This window comes from Eretmochelys imbricata, chromosome 13 (assembly GCF_965152235.1).
Source record: "Eretmochelys imbricata isolate rEreImb1 chromosome 13, rEreImb1.hap1, whole genome shotgun sequence".
In the NCBI taxonomy this organism is placed as follows: domain Eukaryota; kingdom Metazoa; phylum Chordata; order Testudines; family Cheloniidae; genus Eretmochelys; species Eretmochelys imbricata.
This window is the reverse complement of record NC_135584.1, coordinates 37203989-37230769: the sequence shown is the minus strand read 5'-3', so window position 1 is coordinate 37230769 and position 26781 is coordinate 37203989. Positions and strand designations below refer to the sequence as shown.

General features: G+C 48.7%; 1 pseudogene; it reads left to right on the top strand.

Annotated features, from left to right (window-relative positions):
- Positions 1-1880: 1880 nt before the first annotated feature.
- LOC144273231 (duodenase-1-like) lies at positions 1881-26239 on the top strand (annotated as a pseudogene).
- Positions 26240-26781: the final 542 nt, after the last annotated feature.

Sequence of the window (26781 nt, the reverse complement as noted above, 5' to 3'; positions counted from 1 at the left end):
CTCTCTGGGAACAGTTTTCCAACCAGTTATGTGCCCACCTTATAGTAGGTTCTTCTAGGCTATATTTCCCTAGTTTGTTTATGAGAAGGTCATGTGAGACATAACAAAAGCTTTACTAAACTTGAGATAAATCACATGTACTGCTGCCCACCTATCAACTAGGCTTGCTACCCTGTCAAAGGATACTAGGTTGGTTAGACGTGATTGGTTCTTGACAAATCCATGTTAACTCTTACTTATTACCTTCTTTTCTTTTTGGTGCTTAAAATTATGGACTCATAGATCCATAGAAGATTAGGGTTGGAAGAGACCTCAGGAGGTCAGCTAGTCCAACCCCCTGCTCAAAGCAGGACCAAACCCTAGTAAATCATACCAGCCAGGGCTTGGTCAAGCTGGGCCTTAAAACCTCTAAGGATGGAGATCTGAGTGTTGGATTATTAGCTCCATTCTCTTTCCAGGTACCAAAATATAGATGACTGGTCTATAATTCCCTGGGTTGCCCTTATTCCCCTTTTTTATAGACAGGTACTATCTTTGCCCTTTTCCAGTCCTCTGAGATCTCTCCCGTCGTCCATGATTCTCTAAGATAACCAATAATGCCTCAGAGATCTCTTTAGCTAGCTAGCTAGATAGATAGATAGATTCTGGACTTGCACTGCTGCTGAGACCCCAGTCGGACTTGGGGGGCTTAGCATAATTTATGATCTGGCCCTACAATTTCTCTTGGAGGCAGAGGTTGCTAAGGGATTTTGATGCTGCCTTCAGCATCTCCGGAACCCGCAGACCCAAACCTAAGAGAATCAAGATCCTTCCTAAAGCAGCTTCTCTCCCATCCCTGCTGGTGCAGAATTCTCCAGGCAAAAGTTATTTCGACCCAATTAACACCCTCCCTCGCTCCCCACCCCGGCTCCTGGTGTCATGCTGCACCACAAGAGAATAGTGCCTTCCTTGGCCGTGTAAAGAGGGCTGTGATGAGCTGGGCCAGGAAAGGGTATTTTCTGGAGATCCTGGGATCCTGCGTCCACTTATGGGGTGAACACTTTAAAAGGGATGAAGCAAACTGGAGATGGGGCAGGATGGGGCCAGGCAAATGATTGGAGGGCTGGAGAAAACTCCTGGCAGGAAGAGACTGAAAGCTCTTGCTTTGTTTGGCTTCTTCACGAGTCACAGGGCAGGCGCCTGGCGCTCAGGGAACAAGTTCTTTTGTGGGGAGACAAAGCCATGTGCTAAGGGATCTTCAATCCAGCAGGGAAAGGCAGAGCAAGATCCAATGAGGGAAGCTGAAGCCCAACCAAATCCAAAGGGGAAGGAGGCCCCAGTATGGGATGGGGAGTGGGATTAACCAAGGAGCCAACTCCCTGGGACAGGGGGGTTTCTCCATCTCCAGGTGGTGTCAGACCCAGCCTGGCTGCCTTGCTGGGAGAGGCGCTCGCTGAACACCAGTGACCGGGCTCGTTCTGGGGGAGTTGGGTGAAGTTTTCCAGCCAGGGTCACTCAGGAGGGCAGACAGGATGGTCCAATGGACCCTGCCAGCCCAAACATCTGAGGATCCAGGGATCCAGGGGCAGAACAGACAAGGGGGGATTCTGCCATCTGCAACTGGGAGGCCTCAGAGCTGGCCACATCTCCAGCCAGGGGTAGGGAGGGCACCAGTGCAGGAAGGAAACCCCTCTGATGCAGGTGGGAATGTGGCTCAATGTTTCCTCTCAGTAGTCTCCACCCTTGATACATCGCTGCTGGGGAATTTCTTGGTAGCTGGGTACCAGACCCTGCACTTCCCCGGTCACCTCTACCCAGGATCATCTCCCCGCCGCCCACTCTATATAAATCCCGGGGCTGAGACAGACCCACAAGTCCCAGCCCCTGGATTTGTACCAAGGATGTTGCTGCTGCTGCTCTCCACGACCTTTCTCCCACTGGCTGCGGCCTTTCTCCTGCCCCTGATGATTCATACTGGGGTGTAGAGCTGAGAAACTGGTTGATTTCCTGGCCCTGGGGGGCTCATGCTGGGAGTGGGGCTGAGCAAATCACTGAGTTTTTGGTTCAGGGGCTGAAAACTTGGGAAAAAGTGAGGTTCTGCCTAAAAATGATTTTTTTCTCACCAAAGCGAAAACCCTAAGAAGACTTTCTTTCAAAGCAAAATTGTTTTTTTTTTCCATTTCCTTTGGGGTGTTTCCTTTGACCTGAAATAAATTTTTCTTTTTTTGTTTTTGGGTTTCATTTTCAGTCCTCTTCAGGTGTTTTTCACCCTTATTTTCTTTAATTAGCTGAGTTTTGAACCAAAATGTTGACCTAGAACCAATTATTTTTTCTTTTCCATTTGCTTTCAGGTGCTTACTTCATTCCTCCAAAAACTGGGGGGTGTTTTTTCGTTTGATTTCAGGTCACTTTACTGAGGTGTTTTTCACTGTATAAAACATTTATTTTTTTAGAAAATAATTCACTCCATTTCTAAACAAAACAACATTTCAAAACAGAAAGGTGAGACGTTTTATTTCCCAGTGCCCAGAACAAAAGTTACCTATTTTTTCCAGGGAAAAAATCCATTTTTGTAGCCAAAATAATCCACCAGAATTGGCAGGTTCTTATGATGCCCCTGTGACGGGCTGGGTCACAGAAACCCACTTGGGAACTACCACCTGATGTGCCTCCTCTGAGCCCGTTTTCCCTGGTAGCTTGAGACTTCAGTACCTTGCCTTGTCTGAGCCAGACACGCTTGCCTGCTGCAAACACAGACCCAGGTCTCAACCACATCCCACACAAGCTGCAGGCTTATCTGAAAACAGCTTAAGAAGTGTTCCTGTCTCCAGCACTCAGATACCCAGCTCCCAATGGGGTCCAAACCCCAAATAAATCCGTTTTACTCTGTATAAAGCTTATACAGGGTAAACTGGGAAGAATTAGTGGGGGAAGCAAAAGTGGATGGGAATCTGGGAGGCAGTGACCATGAGTTGGTCAAGTTCAGGATCCTGACACAGAGAAGAAAGGTAAGCAGCAGGATATGGGCCCTGGACTTCAGGAAAGCAGACTTCGACTCCCTCAGGGAACGGATGGGTAGGATCCCCTGGGGGACTAACATGAAGGGGAAAGGAGTCCAGGAAAGCTGGCTGTATTTCAAGGAATCCCTGTTGAGGTTACAGGGACAAACCATCCCGATGTGTCGAAAGAATAGTAAATATGGCAGGCGACCAGCTTGGCTTAATGGTGAAATCCTAGCAGATCTTAAACATAAAAAAGAAGCTTACAATAAGTGGAAGGTTGGACATATGATCAGGGAAGAGTATAAAAATATTGCTCGGGCATGTAGGAATGAAATCAGGAGGGCCAAATCGCACCTGGAGCTGCAGCTAGCAAGAGATGTCAAGAGTAACAAGAAGGGTTTCTTCAGGTATGTTGGCAACAAGAAGAAAGCCAAGGAAAGTGTGGGCCCCTTAATGAATGAGGGAGGCAACCTAGTGACAGAGGATGTGGAAAAAGCTAATGTACTCAATGCTTTTTTTGCCTCTGTCTTCACGAACAAGGTCAGCTCCCAGACTACTGTGCTGGGCATCACAACATGGGGAATAGAGGGCAGCCCTCTGTGGAGAAAGAGGTGGTTAGGGACTATTTAGAAAAGCTGGACATGCACAAGTCCATGGGGCCGGACGAGTTGCATCCGAGAGTGCTAAAGGAATTGGTGGCTGTGATTGCAGAGCCATTGGCCATTATCTTTGAAAACTCGTGGCGAACGGGGGAAGTCCCAGATGACTGGAAAAAGGCTAATGTAGTGCCAATCTTTAAAAAAGGGAAGAAGGAGGATCCTGGGAACTACAGGCCAGTCAGCCTCACCTCAGTCCCCAGAAAAATCATGGAGCAGGTCCTCAAAGAATCAATCCTGAAGCACTTACATGAGAGGAAAGTGATCAGGAACAGTCAGCATGGATTCACCAAGGGAAGGTCATGCCTGACTAATCTAATCGCCTTCTATGATGAGATTACTGGTTCTGTGGATGAAGGGAAAGCAGTGGATGTATTGTTTCTTGACTTTAGCAAAGCTTTTGACACGGTCTCCCACAGTATTCTTGTCAGCAAGTTAAAGAAGTATGGGCTGGATGAATGCACTATAAGGTGGGTAGAAAGTTCGCTAGATTGTCAGGCTCAACGGGTAGTGATCAATGGCTCCATGTCTAGTTGGCAGCCGGTGTCAAGTGGAGTGCCCCAGGGGTCGGTCCTGGGGCCGGTTGTGTTCAATATCTTCATAAATGATCTGGAGGATGGTGTGGATTGCACTCTCAGCAAATTTGCGGATGATACTAAACTGGGAGGAGAGGTAGATATGCTGGAGGGCAGGGATAGGATACAGAGGGACCTAGACAAATTGGAGGATTGGGCCAAAAGAAATCTGATGAGGTTCAATAAGGATAAGTGCAGGGTCCTGCACTTCGGACGGAAGAACCCAATGCACAGCTACAGACTAGGGACCGAATGGCTAGGCAGCAGTTCTGCGGAAAAGGACCTAGGGGTGACAGTGGACGAGAAGCTGGATATGAGTCAGCAGTGTGCCCTTGTTGCCAAGAAGGCCAGTGGCATTTTGGGATGTATAAGTAGGGGCACAGTGAGCAGATCGAGGGACGTGATCGTCCCCCTCTATTCGACATTGGTGAGGCCTCATCTGGAGTACTGTGTCCAGTTTTGGGCCCATACTACAAGAAGGATGTGGATAAATTGTAGAGAGTCCAGCGAAGGGCAACAAAAATGATTAGGGGTCTGGAACACATGAGTTATGAGGAGAGGCTGAGGGAACTGGGATTGTTTAGTCTGCAGAAGAGAAGAATGAGGGGGGATTTGATAGCTGCTTTCAACTACCTGAGAGGTTGTTCCAGAGAAAATGGTTCTAGACTGTTCTCAATGGTAAAAGAGGACAGGACAAGGAGTAATGGTCTGAAGTTGCAGTGGGGGAGGTTTAGGTTGGATATTAGGAAAACCTTTTTCACTAAGAGGGTGGTGAAACACTAGAATGCGTTACCTAGGGAGGTGGTAGAATCTCCTTCCTTTTTTTTAAGGTCAGGCTTGACAAAGCCCTGGCTGGGATGATTTAATTGGGGATTGGTCCTGCTTTGAGCAGGGGGTTAGACTAGACGACCTCCTGAGGTCCCTTCCAACCCTGATATTCTAACTCATAAATTTTTCGTCCTCTGTAACACTGATAGAGAGATATGCACAGCTGTTTGTCCCCTTCCCTCACCCTGGTTATTAATACTTACTCTGGGTTAATTAATAAGTACAAAGTGATTTTATTAAATACAAAAAGTAGGATTTAAGTGGTTCTAAGTAATAACAGACAGAACAAAGTAAATTACCAAACAAAATAAAATAAAACATACCCAAGTCTAAGCCTAGTGCAATAGGAAACTAAATGCAGGTAAATCTCACCCTCAGAGATGTTCCAATAAGCTTCTTTGACAGACTAGACTTCCTCCTAGTCTGGGTCCAGCAATCACTCACACACCCCGTAGTTACTGTCCTTTGTTCCAGTTTCTTTCAGGCATCCTTTGGGGTGGAGAGGCTATCTCTTGAGCCAGCTGAAGACAAAATGGAGGTGTTTCCAGGGGCTTATATAATCCCTCTCTTGTGGATGGAAACCCCTCTCTCCCCCGTGTAGAATCACAGCTACAAGATGGATTTTTGGAGTCACATGGGCAAGTCACATGTCCATGCATGACTCAGTTCTTTACAGGCAACGCCATGGTTCGCATGTTAGCCCGAATGTTCCCAGAAAAGCTCAGATGTGGATTGGCATCTATCAAAGTCCATTGTCAACTTAAGTGTTTTTTGATTGGGCACTTACTGAGAATAGACTTTTCTCAAGAAGCTGACCAAATGCTTCACTGAGGCTACTTAAAATCAAACAGGTACACAGCCAATATTCACAACTGCGATTACAAAAATGATGCATGCATACAAATAGGATGAATATATTCAGTAGATCATAACCTTTGCAAAGATATGTTACATGGCCTATCAAGCATAAAACATATTCCAGTTATGTCATATTTACACTCATAAGCATATTCCTATAAAGCATTGCGGGGTGCAACGTCACAGCCCAAAGTTGCATTTTTTGGAAAATTTACCAATTGTGTAAAATCTTTTGCCCTGCTCTACTGGTGCGAGAGGGGAGATCTGGGCCCATGGGCAGTGCAGCCCACACCAGGGGCAGGGGAATAGAATTAACCCTCAGCCTCAGGCAGGTGTCAGGAGATGGGAAAATAGGTCCGGGGAGGGGGAGCAATAAGGAATCCCTGGCCTAGTTCTCTGAGTGGGGAGATGGCCAGGGTGTGGCCCCACAGACAGACGAATGGATGGGCGAGTGTGGGATAAGGGATGGATGGATGGATGGATGGATGGATGGACAGGTCAGTGTGGGAATATGTAGATGTACAGCGGGTAAGTTTATGGGTAGAGACCAGGCTGGTTGGGGTGAGGGGATGATCCAGGGGGAGGCCAGGCTGGGGGGGGGGCAAAGGAGCTGATCCAGGCCAGCAGGGGATGGGGCTGATGGATTAGGGGTTGCACTGGGCTCTTGGTCTTACTCTCCAGACTCCCTTTTGAACCCCTCCCTGTCTCACTGCATATCGGGTCATCGGGGGCCAGGAAGCCCCTCTCAGCTCCAGAACCTGGATGGCCTACGTGCAAATTGGGACAACAGAAAGTTGCAGAGGGTTCCTGATCAGGGAGGACGTGGTGGTGACGGTGGCTCATTGTAACTGCAACCTGGGGCAGGACTGGAGCTGGCAATATGTTGCCCCAAAGACTAGATGTTTATGGGATGTGAAAATTACAAATTTCCCTGGGTGCCTGTTAGATATTAAAGCCCAACCCCCCAAACTACCATGGTGAATATCCCAGCTGACCTTTGTATTCAAATCCCTGTGATTGAGTCACTTCACTCAGTTGAAATGTGGCTTCTTCTCAGGTCTTTTCCCTTGGCCATCGCTTCACAGACCCAGACACTTGGCTGTTCTTAATCAATCAAGAAGCCCCCTACTTGCCTTTGGGGACCTGAGCCCTACTGAACAGAACAACCCTGTAGGCAATTGACATAGATAAGCTCTGGGGCTCAGCTGTTGCACCAGAGACTGATCCAATCCCTAGGATTTCCTACTACATTCACTTACAATCATCAGCCATCAATGGCTCCGTGTCCTTAGCACATTTCTCACTCTGCACATCATTAATTCTCTGAGCACTAAAGATGCCCTTTGCCTTATGGCGCTCTATGAATGTGGTCCCTGCTAGTTCTAGTTTTGTTGGGGGGTGTTAGATTAAAGAATCCAATACACTCACCTCAAGTTATTGTTGGAGGTTCTCGTCGGCCATTGATGTGACTTATGAAGGAGAAACGGGCAGAGAGCCTGGCTTAGTTAAAATCCAAGTTATGGTTCCTTGAGGACTCACTAGGCCAAGAGCAGAGTCAACCGGGGGACACCCAGATACTGAGATTAAAGAAAGATGAAGAGATTCAGTCTCTGTCATGAAGTCTCACCACTACTTCTCCTGTCCTGCTAACCCTGGAGGAGGGAAGGAGCTGTCCAGAGGGGCTAGGCCAAGCATCTGGGAACCCTTCTGGACTTCCACATCTTCTCTGATGCACTCAGCAAGCTCTTTCATCCCACATAATGACCTCTCTCTCCAGGGTTATTTGAACAGGCAGATCTGGGCTTCTTGCTACTTCCATCTGTATCCAGGATATGGTGACGGTGCATAAAAAACTCTTTGATCCTTTTCTTATTTGTATGTTTTATTCACTCCAGTGACCTTATCTCAAAGTTACAACTAGGTTAGGGCCTTAGACCTTCCCATGGGTATTTTCCTTCTTCTTCCATATGCAGTTCAATGATTCAGCGTGTCCAAGATCATTGTGATCATCTCATATGACCTCCTGTACAACACAGGTCAGAGAATGTCTCCCAAATAATTCCTTTTGATCTACAGCAGATCTTTAAAAAATCCAGTCTTGTTTAGAAATTGTCAGTGATGGAGAATCCTCTATGACCTTCGGTAAATTGTTCCAATGGTTAGTTATAGTCCTTGTTAAAAATTCATATCATGAAACAATCATTGAGAAATAAAAACAAACAGAATCCTGTATAGTCCCTCTGCATTTCAAACCAATTTATCTTGAGTTTCTCAGTATAAGGCAGGCTTTCCAACCTTTCCATCATTTGTGTGGCTCTTCTCTGACCCCTCTCCAATTTATCAATGTCTTTCTTGAACTGTGGATGCAAGAACTGGACGATGGGTCACCCCGAATAGCAGAGCAGTCCATTGGTCAGTCTTTTGGGGTCTCTTTGGCCAACCAGAGAGGAGAAGGAGGAAGTCCATCCATATGTAGGTGCATAAAATGGTCTCTGTGTTACTCAGTCACACAAATGTAGGTAGAAATCTGCACAGGTCCAGGAGCAGGGCAGGTGTCCCTTCCAGAGGGGCTGTGATCGCCCCACCCCGCTGTCCAATGGGCACTAAAGCCCCCATATTCTCCCCTTGGCTTTTCCAGCAACATCTTTGTTTTCCTGGGAGTCACAGACTTTATGAACCTGGGATAGAACTGGCCATGGATCCGGCCCTGTCACACAACCCGGACTACAACAAGGAGAACATTCACAATGACATCGTGCTGCTGAAGGTACTGCCCCCATCCCATCAGCCCACCCTCAGTGACCTCACATTGTTCCAGGTACCACCCCGATCCAATCAGCCCACCCCCACTGAATTCACACTGCTGCAGGTGCCGCTCCCATCCCATCAGCCTGCCCCCAGTGAGCTCACACTCACTCCTTGGACTCACAGTCATACTTTGCCTGGGTGTTGCTGCTCCTTGCCAGCTGCTAACCATGCACTGATCCGGGTCCATTCTCTCTCTCTCCTGCCCATGGCGGCTGTGGCACGGCACGGAGCTGACCGAGTCAGTGGTGCTCGTCCGCCTGCTGTAGGCCAATCACCACGTCAGCCCAGGCTCCGAGTGCAGCGTGGCCGGGTGGGGTCAGACCGGCGTGAACACCACCACCGACAGGCTGCAGGAGGTGGAGCAGGAGGTGGTGTCAGACCGCCTGTGCAGAGACCGGTACCACCATGACAACCCCATCACCATGCTCCCCCCCACCAAGAAATCAGCATTCCAGGTAAAGATCCCCCCGACCCAGAGCCACTTGGGGTACACTAAGCTGCTCCAGTGCAAGGAGCTGGTTGAAACCAATATGACCGTGCCTCTCCCATGCTCCAGTGCTCCAAGAAGGAAGCCCATGGTGCATCATGGGAGATACAGCCCACCCAGGGAAACCAGTATCTAGGATGTCTCCAGAGAGGTATCTCCAGTGTTAGTGGCCTTGTGCAAGGTGCTGGTGGAAACAGGAAGAAATGTAACATGGGTTGATGCACACATAGACAAATAACAAGAATTACTTCTCTGAGTCAGGGGCTCATCAGCTGGAAGCAACAGAGCAGGGCGGAGACCTGGATGTGTCAATGGATTGCTGGATGACCATGGGCCATGGCCGAGAGAAAGGACCATGCTATCCTGGGATGGAGCAGGTCAGGTGTCTCAGGTAGAGAGAGAGGGTTTAATGCCAGTGGAGAAGGCACCGGGCAGAGCTCAGCTGGAATCTGGTGCATAGTTCTGGGCAGCCCTGTCCCAGAAAGAGGGATCCCGGCTGGAGCAGGTGCCGAGAATGGCTGGTGGGATGATCAGTTGAATGGAGACACAGTCTGATGAAAGGGGAATAAAACACATAGGCTAGGTTAGCCTAAAACATAGGCAGAGCGGGGTCTGATTGCTCTATAAATACATGAGGAGGGGGAGGGAATACCAGGGAGGGAGACAAGCTGTTGAAGCTAAAGGACAAATCAAATGGAGATAAATGTGGCAGGGATCAATGGAGGCTGGAGATGAGAAGAAGGTTTGTAACCATCAGAGGGAGAAGGTTCTGGAACAACCTCCAATGGGAGCAGTTGGAGTGGAGTAGGGTGGGGTGGGGGGGGAACAACCTAACAAGGATGCAGACAGAGCTTGATAAGTTTACTGATGGGATGATAAAACAGGGCTGCCTGAGACAGCAGGAACTGGACTCGGTAGGGCCCTTCCAGTCCTGTGTTTCCATAAGGGCATGAGGCACCTGAAATACACCTCCCATGATGCACCATGACGAGACATTGTTGGGCTTTGATTTTTTAGCAAACGGTTCCAGGGAAAAGGTTGATGAAAAAGGGGAATCCCCCACACCACCATGTATTCTGACCATCTCTACTCTTCACCTTCACTGGAGGCTCTACTGGTGAACTCAACCCTGAGGCCACCCAACAGATAGGACCCTGGGTGAAATCCTGGCCTCATACATGTGGATGGGAGCTTTGCTGTTGATGTCCCTTGGGCCAGGATGGCACTGGAGCTGAGGGAGAATCAGTGTTCCCATCTCACAGGAAATAGCAACATTTCAATCTTTGTTTTCAAAGAACATTTTTGGCAGAACGGAAATTCCAAAAGCAGACTTGACTCACAAATGTTGAAATGTTTCATTGCAACATTTTTTAATCAAAATGAAACATGATGAGATATGAACAGATTGAAACATTTCCTTCCGTGTGAATAAACTGGAGAGAGTCCAGAGGAGAGAAACAAGAACAAAAAAAAGTTCAGAGATTTAGAAAGCCTTATCTAGGAGGAAAGGCTGAAAGAATTCTGCATATTCAGGCTAGAGAAGATGAGGCTGAAGGGGGAACATGATAACCATTGTCAAATACGTTAAGGGCTGTTATAAAGAGGACAGTGATCGAATGTTCTCCATAAAAAAACTCTCTAACCCTAAGGATAGTTAAGCTCCTGAACAGGTTGACTAGAGAGGTTGTGGAACCCCTTTCATGGGAGGTGTTCAAGACCAGGTTGGGCAAACATCTGTCAGGGATGGTCTAGGTTTGTTTGGTCCAGCCTCGGTGCAGGAGACTGGACTAGATGACTTCTCTAGGTCCCTGCCAGTCCAACATTTCTATGATTGTAGGATTTTGGTTTGTTGACCTCACCTGAAATGCTTCATTTCAAATGAGATCAACATTAAGAAGCAGATCCTTATCAGAACATTACCTTCTGGGAGTTGTAGTTCAGGCCTCTATTTTCCCTTATGTACTCCCTGTAGTCCCTGTGGGGACTACATCTCCCACAATGCACTGAGTCATGTAATTCCCATGATGCCCCAAAGAGCTCAGTCAGAAGCAAATCCGAGTTGCATTATGGGAGATATACTGCTCCAGGGAGCCATGTCCTTAGGAGAGAATGAAGACCTGAACAACAACTCCCATAAGCCAATGCATGGTAAGGAGAAAGCAGTTTAACACCTTGTTGAACTGATTCCAAACTAAATGTTTCAGGACATTTTTTTAAAAGCAAAATATTCTGATTCAGGTTGAACAGACCCAAAATGAAATATTTCCTTTCAATTTTCCTAAAGCAAAAATTGAAAATTCATTTTTTTCTGTGGAATATTTAAATTTTGTAGAAACTGCCATTTCCATGGTTACATCATGCTGTGCAGCTCTAGATTTCTCTCTCTGCTGACCCATTTCCAGGACGGTTCTTTTTGGCAAAAAGGGCTGAGCCTTCAGCAGCAGAGAGCAACTGTCCCACATGCCATCTGAGATTTCTGGAGGACAGGCTGGGCTGGGAAATGCCAGTCATCGATGTTATTCTCCTTACTGGCAGGGCGATTCCAGTGGGCCCCTGGTGTGTGAAGGGGTGTTCTAGGGCATCATCTCCAATGAAGATGAGTTAAAGGAGACATTCTCCTTTAAATGGCCAACTTAGCCATACTGGGATCCTTGCCTGGGTGGAACCCCTGAGGTGCTTTAGATCAGAATATTTTTTCCTAGGGTTAGAGAAATGCTCTGAATGGCTCAGTCCTGAAATTGCCTTGTGGCTAGAAATACCCCATCAATGTTTTATTCTATTCTATTGTCCACCCAAGCGGCTAGTCAATGTTTGGGGCGCTGCGGTTGTTCCAGTTGGGAACAGAAATTGACAATAGAGTCTGGTATTTCCTTTGATGCAATCTGGAATATATACAAGGAATACAAGGAATATCTGAAGTCCTGTTTCTTTGAGTACAGTCGGAATCAAACAGCAGCAGACAGCTCCTTTGTTCACTGTCCTGAGCCTGCCTTTCCAGACAAGACTCTTATGTCCAAAAAGCTTCTTCTCTAGGCTGTGTCTCTCAAGGCCATATTCCTGTGCCTCCACGTTCATAGAATCATAGAATAATAGAATATCAGGGTTGGAAGGAACCTCAGGAGGTCATCTAGTCCAACCCCCTGCTCAGAGCAGGACCAATCCCCAACTAAATCATCCCAGCCAGGGCTTTGTCAAGCCTGACCTTAAAAACCTCTAAGGAATGAGATTCCACCACCTCCCTAGGTAACCCATTCTAGTGCTTCACCACCCTCCTAGTGAAAAAGTTTTTCCTAATATCCAACCTAAACCTCCCCCACTGCAACTTGAGACCATTACTCCTTGTTCTGTCATCTGCCACCACTGAGAACAGTCTAGATCCATCCTCTTTGGAACCCCCTTTTAGGTAGTTGAAAGCAGCTATCAAATCCCCCCTCATTTCTTCTCTTCTGCAGACTAAACAATCCCAGTTCCCTCAGCCTCTCCTCATAAGTCATGTGCTCCAGCCCCCTAACACGTTGCGTCTGCCTGGCTTTTTACTTTGCGTCTGACTTGCTTCTGTCCCAGGGTCTCTCTGTTTCTGTTGTCTCTGTCCGATCCACACGCACCATTACCCCTGAACAATATTCGGTGACGACCTTTCCTCCTGAGTTGTTAGAATTCCCACTTTTGTATAGGGTTTTACATCAGCCTAGGGGATTCTGGAGCAAAGTTAGAATTTTCTCTGTTGAATTCCATAAGCCCTCTACAAATACTGAACTGGTTTTCTACCAGTACCCAGTATTACCAGGATACAAAATATTTCGGAAGGACAGAACAGGTCGTGCTGGTGGGGGAGTGGCACTATTTGCGAAAGAAAGCACAGAAACAAATGAAGTAAAAATCTTAAATGAACTAAATTGTACTATATAATCTCTATGGATAGTAATTTCATGCTTGAAAAATAAAAATATAGCAGTAGGGCTACATTACAGAGCACCTAACCAGGATGGTGTTAGTGACTCTGAAATGCCATGGGAGATTAGAGAGGCTATTAAAATAAAAAACTCAATAATAATAATGGGGGATTTCAACTATCCCCGTACTGACTGGGTACATGTCACCTCAGGAAGGGATGCTGAGATAAAGTTTCTTGACACCTTAAATGACTGCTTCTTGGAGCAGCTAGTCCTGGAATCCACAAGAGTAGAGGCAATTCTTGATTTAGTCCTAAGCGGAGCTTAGGATCAGGTCCAAGAGGTGATTATAGCTAGACCCCTTGGTAATAGTGACCATAATATAATTAAAATTGACATCCCTGTGGCGGGGAAAACTCCACAGCTACCCAACACTGTAGCATTTAATTTCAGAAAGGGGAACTACACAAAAATGAGGAGGTTAGTGAAACAGAAATGAAAAGGTCCAGCACCGAAAGTAAAATCCCTGCAAGCTGTGTGGAAACTTTTTAAAGACACCATAATAAAGGTTCAACTTAAATGTGTACTCCAATTTAAAAAACATATTAAGAGAACCAAAAAAGAGCCTCCGTGGTTAAACAACAAAGTAAAAGAAGCAGTGAGAGGAAAAAAGACATCCTTTAAAGAGTGGAAGATCAATCCTAATGAGGAAAATATAAAAGAGGATAAACTCTGGCAAATGAAGTGTAAAAATATAATTAGAAAGACCAAAAAAGAATTTGAAGAACAGCTAGCCAAAGACTCCAAAAGTAAGAGCAATTTTTTTTAAATACATCAGAAGCAGAAAGCCTGCTAAACAACCGGTGGGGCCACTGGACAATCAAGGTGCAAAAGGAGCACTCAAAGATGATAAAGCCATTGCAGAGAAACTAAATGAATTCTTTGCATCGTTCTTTACTGTTGAGGATGTGGGGGAGATTCCCAAACCTGAGCCATTCTTTTTGGGTGACAGATCTGAGAAACTGTCCCAAATTGAGGTGTCATTAGACGAGGTTTTGGAACAAATTGATAAACTAAACAGTAATATGTCTCCAGGACCTGATGGTATTCACCCACGAGTTCTGAAGGAATTCAAATGTGAAATTGCAGGACTACTCACTGTAGTCTCAGAGTAACAGCCGTGTTAGTCTGTATTCGCAAAAAGAAAAGGAGTACTTGTGGCACCTTAGAGACTAACCAATTTATTTGAGCATGAGCTTTCGTGAGCTACAGCTCACTTCCTATCATTTAAATCAGCTTCTGTACCAAATGACTGGGGGATAGCTAATGTGATGCCAATTTTTAAAAAGGGCTCCAGAGGTGATCCTGGCAATAACAAGCCGGTACATCTGACTTCAGTACTGGGCAAACTGGTTGAAACTATAGTGAAGAACAAAATTGTCAGATACATAGATGAACACAATTTGTTGGGGAAGAATCAACATGATTTTTGTAAAGGGAAATCATGCCTCGCCAATTTACTAGAATTCTTTGAGGGGCCAACAAGCATGCGGACAAAGGAGATCCAGTGGATATAGTGTATTTAGATTTTCAGAAAGTCTTTGACAAGGTCCCTCACCAAAGGCTCTTGAGCAAAATAAGCAGTCATGGGATAAGAGGGAAAGTTCTCTCATGGATTGGTAACTGGTTAAAAGATAGGAAACCAAGGGTAGGAATAAATACTCAGTTTTCAGAATGGAAAGAGGTAAATAGTGGTGTCCCCCAGGGATCTGTACTGGGCCCAGACCTATTTAACATATTCATAAATGATTTGGAAAAAGGGGTAAACAGTGAAGTAGCAAAATTTGCAGATGATACAAAACTTCTCAAGATAGTTAAGTCCCAGGCAGACTGCGAAGAGCTACAAAAGGATCTTGCAAAACTGGGTGACTGGGCAACAAAACGGCTGATGAAATTTAATGTTGATAAATGCAAAGTAATGCACATTGGAAAACATAATCCTTATTATATATAGACAATGATGGGGTCTAAATTAGCTGTTACCACTCAAGAAAGAGAGCTTGGAGTCATTGTGGATAGTTCTCTGAAATCATCCACTCAATGTGCAGCCACAGTCAAAAAAGTGAACAGAATGTTGGGAATCATCAAGAAGGGGATAGATAATAAGACAGAAAATATCATGTTGCCTCTATCTAAATCCATGATATGCCCACACCTTGAATACTGCTTGCCAATGTGGTCGCCCCATCTCAAAAAAGATCTATTAGAATTGGAAAAGGTTCAGAAAAGGGCAACAAAAATGATTAGGGGTATAGAATGAGGAGAGATTAATAAGACTGGGGCTTTTCATCTTGGAAAAGAGGTGACTAAGGGGGGATATGATAGAGGTCTATAAAATCATGAGTGGAATAGAGAAAGTAAATAAGGAAGTGTTATTTACTCCTTCTCATAATACAAGAACAAGTTGCCACCAAATGAAATTAATAGGTAGCAGGTTTAAAACAAAGACAAGAAAGTATGTTTTCACATAATGCACTGTCAGCCTCTGGAACTCCTTGCCAGAGGGTGTTGTGAAGGCCAATACTATAACGGGGTTCAAAAGGGAGCTAGATAGATTCATGGAGGTTAGGTCCATCAATGGCTATTAGCCAGGATGGGCAGGAATGGTGTTCCTAGCCTCTGTTTGCTAGAAGCTGGGATTGGGTGACAGGGCATGGATCACTTGATGATAACCTGTCTGTTCATTCCCTTCGAGGCACCTGCCATTGGCCACTGTCAGAGAACAAGATACTCATCTTGATGGACCTTTGGTCTGACCCAGTATGGCCGTTCTTATGTTCTTATTCCTAGCTGCAGCGTGTCATTGACTGGCTTTAAAACTTTCACCGAATCAGGGAATAGGAACAAGGCCATGTGTTTTAGATGGCCAATATAATACCACAAAGCATGGCTAGCCGAATTAAACAGACCATGACAATAGCACATTGAAACGATTTATTATTGTGATACTGACTGGAGGTAGGAAAAACCCAGATCACGGGAACCTGGAAATCATTGCTGAGCTATATTGGGACAAAATAAAGAATATTCCAAATGTTTGGAAAATATTGAAAACGAACCTTTATTTGAAAAACAAATGGCACTTGAGGGAAAAAAGCTGTTTTTGAATAAAAAAACATTTTCTTTGAACAATTCACACTTCCTTTTCTACCACTGGCCTGTAGATTGGGCTCTCTGTGTGTGAATGATCCAGGATTGGGGGAGGATAAAGGCAGTGGGGGGGATGAAAGGAAGCTGGGATGAGCCATAAACAAATTAGTGCTAAATAAGAACATCTAGGCCCACATCCTCAGAGGTGTTGAGTATTCTAACTTCCATTGAAATCACCAGGTCCCTAAGTATGTTTAAGGATCTGAGCCATACCTTTCTTTCAGCAGATCTCAAAGCACTTTTCAAAGGTGGTTGGGATCATTATTCCCAGATGGGGAAACTGAGGCACAGAGAGGGGCCATGACTTGTCCAAAGTCACCCAGCCTCAGAACTAGGAACTGTGGCTGCTAGGCCACACTGCTGCCCCCCAACTCACAGCACCTCAGTCAGGCAGTTCCAGGCCCTGCAGCACCCCCCCTCCCCAGCCCCTCCACCACACTTCTTGTTAATTTCACTTCCCATTTTTAGTGCTCTGCAATCAGTACATATCTGATACAAATGTCTCCAGCAATCAATTCCCTCCTGACCCAAGACATCTGGGGCAGGCGCTGGGTCTACCAGGGCAGGGCAGGTCTCTGGTTAGAGGGTGTGGGGCTGTAACACCTATAAGTCTGGAATTACATTCACCCCATCCCCACCTCCAAACCCAGGGGCTGTAGAGCAGATGCAGACGAAATTGATCTGTGTGTCTCCACACTCCCCTTTGTCTGGCTCTCTCCATCTGGCAACAAGTGCAGTGCTCGGCAGCACTCCCCGGTACCGGGCGATGCCGTAATGCTGATCCGTGTCTGGCTAAAGGCCAGATTTGTCTGAGCCAGAGGCATGAGAGAGATTCCCAGAGCTGACCTCAGTTGCCCTGCATCCCTCCACCCCAACCTGCTGCAATAGGAAAGCCACATTCCTTTGATAGATTAGTCCATTAAAAGGCCAGAAGAGGAGACCACGGTGCTCCTCCCATCTGACCCCTGAATAGCCCTGGCCCTGGGACGGCCCTGAGCTAATCCCGGCTTGAACTAGAGCAGAGCTGTTAGAGAAACATCCTGTCTTGAGTTACACATAGAATCATAGAATCATAGAATATCAGGGTTGGAAGGGACCCCTGAAGGTCATCTAGTCCAACCCCCTGCTCGAAGCAGGACCAATTCCCAGTTAAATCATCCCAGCCAGGGCTTTGTCAAGCCTGACCTTAAAAACCTCTAAGGAAGGAGATTCTACCACCTCCCTAGGTAACGCATTCCAGTGTTTCACCACCCTCTTAGTGAAAAAGTTTTTCCTAATATCCAATCTAAACCTCCCCCACTGCAACTTGAGACCATTACTCCTCGTTCTGTCATCTGCTATCATTGAGAACAGTCTAGAGCCATCCTCTTTGGAACCCCCTTTCAGGTAGTTGAAAGCAGCTATCAAATCCCCCCTCATTCTTCTCTTCCGCAGGCTAAACAATCCCAGCTCCCTCAGCCTCTCCTCATAAGTCATGTGTTCTAGACCCCTAATCATTTTTGTTGCCCTTCGCTGGACTCTCTCCAATTTATCCACATCCTTCTTGTAGTGTGGGGTCCAAAACTGGACACAGTACTCCAGATGAGGCCTCACCAATGTCGAATAGAGGGGAACGATCACGTCCCTCGATCTGCTGGCTATGCCCCTACTTATACATCCCAAAATGCCATTGGCCTTCTTGGCAACAAGGGCACACTGCTGACTCATATCCAGCTTCTCGTCCACTGTCACCCCTAGGTCCTTTTCCGCAGAACTGCTGCCTAGCCATTCGGTCCCTAGTCTGTAGCGGTGCATTGGATTCTTCCATCCTAAGTGCAGGACCCTGCACTTATCCTTATTGAACCTCATCAGATTTCTTTTGGCCCAATCCTCCAATTTGTCTAGGTCCCTCTGTATCCTATCCCTGCCCTCCAGCATATCTACCTCTCCTCCCAGTTTAGTATCATCCGCAAATTTGCTGAGAGTGCAATCCACACCATCCTCCAGATCATTTATGAAGATATTGAACAAAACCGGCCCCAGGACCGACCCCTGGGGCACTCCACTTGACACTGGCTGCCAACTAGACATGGAGCCATTGATCACTACCCGTTGAGCCCGACAATCTAGCCAGCTTTCTACCCACCTTATAGTGCATTCATCCAGCCCATACTTCCTTAACTTGCTGACAAGAATACTGTGGGAGACCGTGTCAAAAGCTTTGCTAAAGTCAAGAAACAATACATCCACTGCTTTCCCTTCATCCACAGAACCAGTAATCTCATCATAAAAGGTGATTAGATTAGTCAGGCATGACCTTCCCTTGGTGAATCCATGCTGGCTGTTCCTGATCACTTTCCTCTCATGCAAGTACTTCAAGATTGATTCTTTGAGGACCTGCTCCATGATTTTTCCAGGGACTGAGGTGAGGCTGACTGGCCTGTAGTTCCCAGGATCCTCCTTCTTCCCTTTTTTAAAGATTGGCACTACATTAGCCTTTTTCCAGTCATCCGGGACTTCCCCGGTTCGCCACGAGTTTTCAAAGATAATGGCCAATGGCTCTGCAATCACAGCTGCCAATTCCTTCAGCACTCTCGGATGCAACTCGTCCGGCCCCATGGACTTGTGCACGTCCAGCTTTTCTAAATAGTCCCAGGGATGGAGAATCCAGGGACTATCCAGGGACATCACCAGGGATGGAGAATCCAGCGCAGGCCTTGGCAGCAGCGTCTCTGAGCCTGACACTGGCCCAGCCACTGAAGGGATTTGAATGAGAAATTTCCAGAAAACGTCATTCAGATCCCCTGGGCTGGGCGCTCTGGCCCGCACTGTATGGGGGTGGGGGCAGAGGAGATGGTCTGATGGTCCCCGCTGGCTGTCACCTCTCCGGCTCTACGAAGAGCTCAGCATCAATGTGACAGAAACCTTCCCACCTTCACGGTGTTTCCTTCTCTGTATTTAGGGCAATTCCTGTTAAACAGAGTCTGTCTCCGGCCGTGTAACAAACACCGCGGGGTTCTCCCACCGCTTGGGAGGGGAGACCCCTAACTGCTGAGAGTTACCCTGCGGGTTATTGCACTGCTGCGCCTAGTGATGAGCTGCCAAAATCTTAACAACGGGTTCCCTCCTCATCCCACGAGGAGGTTGTTGCCCACCCCCGCCCCCCGGGGACTCCTGCCCCATCCAACTCCCCACGTTCCTTGACGCCCCCCCAGGACCCCTGCCCCATCTACCCCCCTCCCCTGTTCCCTGACTTCCCCAAGAACTGGGCAGGAGGGTCTCATGGGCCACTGTAGTGGGTGTCCACCCCGCCCCTAAGAGCCAGAGGGACCTGCCGGGGGGCGAGGTGGGGAGTCCCGGGGGTGCTTACCTGGGGCAGCTCCCAGGAAGCATCCGGCAGGTCCCTCTGGTTCCTAGGGGTGGGGGAGTATAGCTGGGGGGGAGCAGGGGGAGCGGCCGCTCCCCCCACTGATCACATCAAAAGTGGCTCCTTAGGCACTGACTCCATGGGTGCTCCGGGCCTGGAGCCCCCACGGGGGAAATTTGGTGGGTGCAGAGCCCCCACCGGCAGCTCCCCGCCCTGCCCCGCACCCGGCCCCAGCTCACCTCCGCTCCGCCTCTGCCTCCTCCCCTGAACGCACCGCCCCGCTCTGCTTCTCCGCGCCCCCCAACCCCCCGCTGGCTTCCCGCGAATCAGCTGTTCGGCTGGAAGCCGGGGAGGGCTGAGAAGCAGGGGGCGGGTTCCCGCTCAGGCCGAGGGTGGCGGAGGTGAGCTGGGGCGGGGAGCGATTCCCCTGCGCGCCTCCCCCGGGTTACCTGCTGTGGTGCGGGTGGCCCTCCTCGTGCCCCCCAGCTCACCTCCACCTCCCTGGGTCTGAGCGGGAAGCCACCGCCTGCTTCTCAGCTTGCCCCGGCTTCCCGCGCGAACAGCTGATTCGCGGGAAGCCTGGAGGGGCGGGGGCGGAGAAGCGGGGGGCGGCGCGTTCAGGGGAGGAGGCGGAGCGGAGGTGAGCTGGGGCCAGGGGTGAGGCGGGGAGCTGCCGGTGGGTGCACCCACCAAATTTTCCCCTTGGGTGCTCCAGGGCTGGAGCACCCGTGGAGTCGGCGCCTAAGGTACCACTTTTGGCTGGTTAAATTTCGAAGCCCTTTTAGAACCAGTTCTCCCTCACAGAACAAACAGTTCTAAAAGGGCTTCTAAATTAAACAACCTGTTCCAGTGAACTGGTGCGAACCGGCTCCAGCTCACCACTGGCTATGGCCCACTGACCCCAGCTGGGAACTGGCCCATTGACCCCAATGGAGCTATGCCCCATTGACACCAACTGGGGATGTGAGCCGCTACCTTGGTGAGGGGGCAGGGAATGGGACATGGGGCTTTTCCTGTCCAGGCAGCGCTATCTCTGATCTGGCCACATAGCGGGGGACTGGCTGGCTCAGGGGTGGTGGCAAATTGAACCTGGGGCCTTTTCCCTCTAGGAGCCGCCGCTCCCATATGGTCCCAGGGAAGAGAACTGGCTGGCTCAATGGGTTGTATTTTCCCGGCCTCAGCACGGTACGCGTGAGAGGCCCTGCTATCACCAACACCTTGATATGCAGTGTTTGGTCTCTCTGACCTCAGCACTTCCCCCTGTCTCTCTCATGGTGTGGGGAGATGTGAGAAGGATCAAAAGGCCATGTTCCCATCCAGAGCTGAGATGAGTTCAGGTTAAGCACAGCCCCCACTACAATAGGCGGGGAGAGACTCTAGTGTCTCTAGTGTTAGCAGCAAACTCACGTCCCCCAGCTCAGCACCAAATGTGCATGGAGACAGAGGCTGCAGGGCTCCAGCTGTGCACAATGGGGCATGGGCCAGCCCCTGCTGTGCCAGGCTCCAGTTGCTGAGCATCCCCAGAAGATGCCCAGCTGTGCAGACTCAGCAGCGCCTGACCCTTCTCCCCGCCCACGCGAGAAGGTGTTCAGAGAGCCACACAGCAGAGAGTTTGATGCTGAGGTTTCGTGTTCCGCCCCAGCCATGTCTATAAAACCCCTGGGGCTGTGTTTGAAGCACCTTCTCCTTCCCTGCTCTGGTGAAGAGGATGCTGCTGCTACTCCTGCTCCCCATGGCCATTCCTCTGCCCCCCAAGGCTCGAGCTGCTGAGTATTGGTGGGGGGGGGGTCGCACAGGGAGCATAGCCTGCACATGGCTTGGTGAAAGGACTTGTGGCTGCTCCCCCAATACAGCAATCCTGGGGAGCTCTGAAAGGAGGCAGGTTCTCCTCACACACATCTTGGGTGGGGTGGGCTGGGCATCTGTGGGCTGGTGGAATGGGGAGCAGAGGGGGGGAAGCTGTTTCCATAGATCCATGGGGTTCCTGTCTGCACTAGGGAAGCTTTTCACCAAAGAACATCAGCCACAGACCGTGGGCGTGTGACATCCCCTGGGGGCCACATGCAAAGTAATAACCTCCTACTGCTGCCAGCTAACAGCCTTGCCCCTTTAGTTCAAGGACTGTGCCCCAGGGCTGGGGTCAACCACAGAGGTGGGAGGCTATTGCATCAGCACGATTGGGAACCCACCCCAATTTCCAACCCTGGTTGGAGACAGACTCTTCCTGCACCAGTAGCCAGCACAGCAGTGCTCCAAACGCAGCTGACTCCTCTGGCCATCTGTGCAGGGCACAGTGACCTTGGGGCTGCCCTAACCTCTCTGTGCCCCAAGGGGCCATTCTGGTAGCTGGTCAGAGCCAGGCACCTCCATGGCCTGGCATAGATCTGCTCCTCCAAGTCCTAGGCTGCTGGGGGGCCTGCCAGAGTCATTGTGCTTACAGCTGATTTATGGGGCGGGTGTTGCAAGGGCAGGGTGGGTCTGGAAAGACCAAAACCCCAATGATGGAGGGGAGGGGCACAGCTGATCTGAGACATGTGGGGCAGAGTTTCAAGAGAGCTCCACAACCACTGGCCTCAATGGGATTCTCCAGTGAACTCAGTGGGGTGGGAGGGGATTGTCAGTGATTTCCACATTAGCTGGGTCAAGGGGTTGATCCAGGAGAAGGAGGCAGGGAAACTGGGCTGGCTGGTTGAGGGGCCAATCTGGGGCAGCAGAGGTTGAGGATGATGGTGGGGGTGGAACTGGGGTCCTTGGTTAAACTGTCCAGCCTCATGTTGTCCCAAAGCAGGGGAGTTTTACCCCTCCCCTCTCTCTGCCAGGGGAGATCATCAGGGGATGGGAGGCTGGGCGTCACTCCAGACCCTACATGGCCTTTGTGAATATAGAGACAAGAGGAGATGGAGAAGGAGGCGGTGGAAGATTCCTGTGTTATGCTTATAAGAAGCACATGGGATCTTTTTCAGGGGAAAAGGCAATACACCACGTTCATTGAAGATACAACAATTACTATATGCATTCACACACACACACACAAACACACACACAGTGCCCACCAGTCGATGTTATAGTTACCAGTCCAGAGTCTGGATCAATCTAGTGGCCAGCTAGGTTGATCACAGATAGGTAGGAGCCAGGTTCTGTCGGTCACGACACGATGGTCCGGGGAAGTCTTGACAGGATGAACCCAAAGTTTCATGGCAAGGCCCCCTGTTTATATAGTGATTTTCCTTCATTGGGACCAATGAGTTTTGCACCGTTATGCTGTAATCAATTGTGGTTTGATTAATGCTTGTTTTCTTAAATTGTTTTCTCATCCTTTATCTTGTTCTTTCATCAAGTCTCTCAAGGAGTTACCCCATGCTAGTGTGATCACCGCTATCTTGTCCCCATTGATAGGTGCCTGTCTCATCTTTAGAGTCGCCAATCTGCCCTCCTCTGACATTTCAATAGGGGCGTGTTGCAGCCTCCTGGCACCCTTGCATCTGTCTTCAGTTCCTCCCTAGAACATCTGGTTCGGTGATGACCTTCACTCTTATTTTTTAACACATCACACACAAACCAGAACTGATTTACACAGAACATTTTGAACGGGAACTTCAAGTTGCAAAGCAAAAGAAAACCAATCATTGCATTCTTTTACTTATTTTAAAATGCTAAACCTACAACAAAGTGGTGACCCTAAAAGGTCTGTTACTGCCTTGAAATCAGTCCAAACACAGATTCTGGCTGATGCATCTCTATCAATGGTTCATTAGGCCATTCCTTTCTGCTATTCAAAAAGGGTGGCTGCCAGGATATGGTCAAATCATACATCAATACATTTAATACACACTACATTATTATTCTTTATCCTTCATTCTAAATTATACAAAATACAAACATAAAATCCTACTACTACACTGGATCCAGGAGAACGTGGTGGTGACAGCGGCTCATTGTAACTGCAACCTGGGGTAAGAAATGCACCAACTGCCATCCCTGAGCAAGCCGATCCCTGTCCTGGGGCATATCTGAACAAGTTCCCCTGGAAAGGTGCCATTCCCTGCCCCATGAACCAGCTAGCCCCTGTCCTGGGGCTTGCCTCTTGTCATTTTGGGCCACTAATATTGGGCTGGGTACAGAAGGTGTCGGCAACAGATAGCCTGATCTGCTGCTCCAGGAATGGTTACCCCCCTTGGCCTGAGCAGCAAGTGGTGTGTTGCAGGATGTTTCCTTAGGAGGAAAAATCGATTGTAGCATTAGGTCTATTATTTCCTGTTTATTTGCAAAGCATGTCCAAAGTCCTGTTTCTCTGAACGCAGTTGGAATGAAACAACAAGTGACTGTTTCTTTACTCCCAGACCCAAGCCTCCTTCAGCCAGCAATCTGCCCAAAATCTCTCTCCCCAGGCTCAGAGCAGGGTCACGCTACCCATGCTTCTTTGGATGTGACTGGTTCCTTCTCTGGCAGATTCTCTGGTCTTTCTGCTGCTTCTCACAGACACACACAGCTCCACCGATCAATGCCCCAGCCCCTGTGTTTGCTAGATTGATCCCCAGGGAAACCCCTTGGGTCAAACACTTCAGCTTCTACTCCTCTGACATGCTTGTGGCTATGTCTACATGACACAGCCTGTATCAGTCCAGCGCTCTAGAGCTGATGCAGTATACTCAGACAAAACAGGTTTTTTCTGCTGGTGTAGGAACACCACCTCCCCAAATAATGTTAGCTACATTGACAGAGGCCCTCTTCCATCAACAGAGCTACCTTGACACTGGGGGGTTACCAGCATAGCTACTTTGGGCAGGGATGTGGGTTTTCCCAGCCCTAACCTACATAGCTAAGTTTTAAGTGTAGGCCAGGCCTGTGTGATGGGTGATGATTCTAGTGATTCAGCTTCCTTGTTACCTAAATAAGCTTATAATGGCTTCTGTACATTGATCCTGAGACCAAGACGACTGTGAGACCCACCCACTTTGAGGAGGTTAACGGCCCATGACTGAATCCATTGTATTGGCCGGTCTGCAGCACCTGCATCCCCTTGTATTTCACAGCACCATCACTGTGCTGCTGGGGGCCCACAATGCTGAAATAGATGAAGCAGGGAGGCAGGAGATTGGGGTACGTCACTGAATCCCCCACAAAGAATACAATGATGAAATGCATGAAAATGACATCATGCTGCTCCATGTATCACCCTATTTGTATAACTCTGCCCCAAGAAGTTCACACTACTGCAGGTACCCCCCCCCCATCCCATCAACCCATCCCCAGTGATCTCCCACTGCGGCAGGTACCGCCCCCATCCCACCACCCCACACCTGTGACCTCATGCTGCTGCAGGTACTGCCCCAATCCCATCTCCTCACTGCCAGTGACTCTGGCTTTGCATTGGCTCTAATTTCTCTCTTCTTGGATCGGGATGTCTCTGCCCATCATCGTCTCTGACCATTGTATTGACCCTGGTCCCTGTGTCCCCTCTTGTTTGTAGCTGGGGCACAAAGCACGGCTCGGTGAACATGTCGGGCTCATTCTTCTGCCCCTGGCCCATCATCCACATGAGTTATGAGGAGAGGCTGAGGGAACTGGGGATGTTTAGTCTGTGGAAGAGAAGAATGAGGGGGGATTTGATAGCTGCTTTCAACTACCTGAAAGGGGGTTCCAAAGAGGATGGATCTAGACTGTTCTCAGTGGTAGCAGATGACAGAACAAGGAGTAATGGTCTCAAGTTGTGGTGGGGGAGATTTAGGTTGGATATTAGGAAAAACTTTTTCACTAGGAGGGTGGTGAAACACTGGAATGCGTTACCGAGGGAGGTGGTGGAATCTCCTTCCTTAGAAGTTTTTAAGGTCAGGCTTGACAAAGCCCTGGCTGAGATGATTTAATTGGGGATCGGTCCTGCTTTGAGCAGGGGGTTGGACTAGATGACCTCCTGAGGTCCCTTCCAACCCTGATATTCTATTCTATGATTCTATGATCATCGATTGTGTCCAGGGACTGTGTGCAGTGTCGCCGGCTGGGGCTGGACTAGTGCACAGAATGAGCTGACCTCAGCCACGCTATGGGAGGTGGACATGGTGGTGATGCAGGATGCTGTGTGTCTGAGGAATCCTGATGGGCTCTACCGTGACTATCACGCCTCCACCATTATGTGAGGGGGGACCCAGAGAAGGGCAAAAGTTCTTTCCAAGTAAATCTCCTCCTGCCTTCAAGCTCCCTTGACAAATTGTTATTATTTAAGAGCCTGGTGATGTTGCAGTCGGGCTGCAGAGAGAAGATCAGAGGTCAGTCCCCGCTGCACTTGGTGTTGTACAAATGAATGGGAAAATAGCTGGTCTTCTTCCAGAGGAGGCGGAGACCAGGTGGCTGCCAGGGATGGGAGGATGTGATGCTGAGACTGGCTGGGCTTGCAGGGGATGCTGCTGAGACCTGTTAATTAACTGTCTCTTGTTTCATTTCACAGGGTGACTCTGGGGGCCCCCTGGTGTACCAGGGAACAACCCAAGGCATTGTCTCTTGGGGATCCGAGGATGGGACCCCCCGGCCCCAGCAGTGTGTACTAGAGTCTCCACCTTTATCCCCTGGATCTGGGCGATGAGGAGGAGGCTGAAGCCTTGAGCCACGCTGGGAATCGCTGCAGGGGCTGGAGCAATGCCACGTCTTTCCTTTGGAGAGGCCCAGATCTAGGGGCTGCTTCACAGAGGGGCTGAGCTCCCCCAAGGCTGAATCCCACAGCTATCGCTCTGCTCAGGCAGTGTCCAACCCATGAGCATCAAGGCAGGGAGCCTAGGGGAGTTAGAAGCCAGGTTCAAGGCCAGATCTCGTTGGCTCCCTTGGAAATCCCATCTCATAGGCTGCCTCTTCGCTTCGGAAACAGCTGGTTTATTTGCCCCTGGAGTAACGGACATGAGGACTCGGAAGTTTGTAGGTCTTCCCCATTTCAACTGATCGAGTGACAATTTAGGGAAGGCCCACATTGTTACCTGATTTACTAAGTTGTGTTAAAACTGCAGCCTGCCCTGTCCTCACTGGGCCTTTCCCGTGTGTTAGTTACCCTGCACTGGCCACTTCCCATTCCAAACAACATGTTCCCAAGACGGGCAAGGCCAGAGGGAGTTTGTTCATGGGAAAGGAAATTAGCAAATGTCCTGAACTGATTT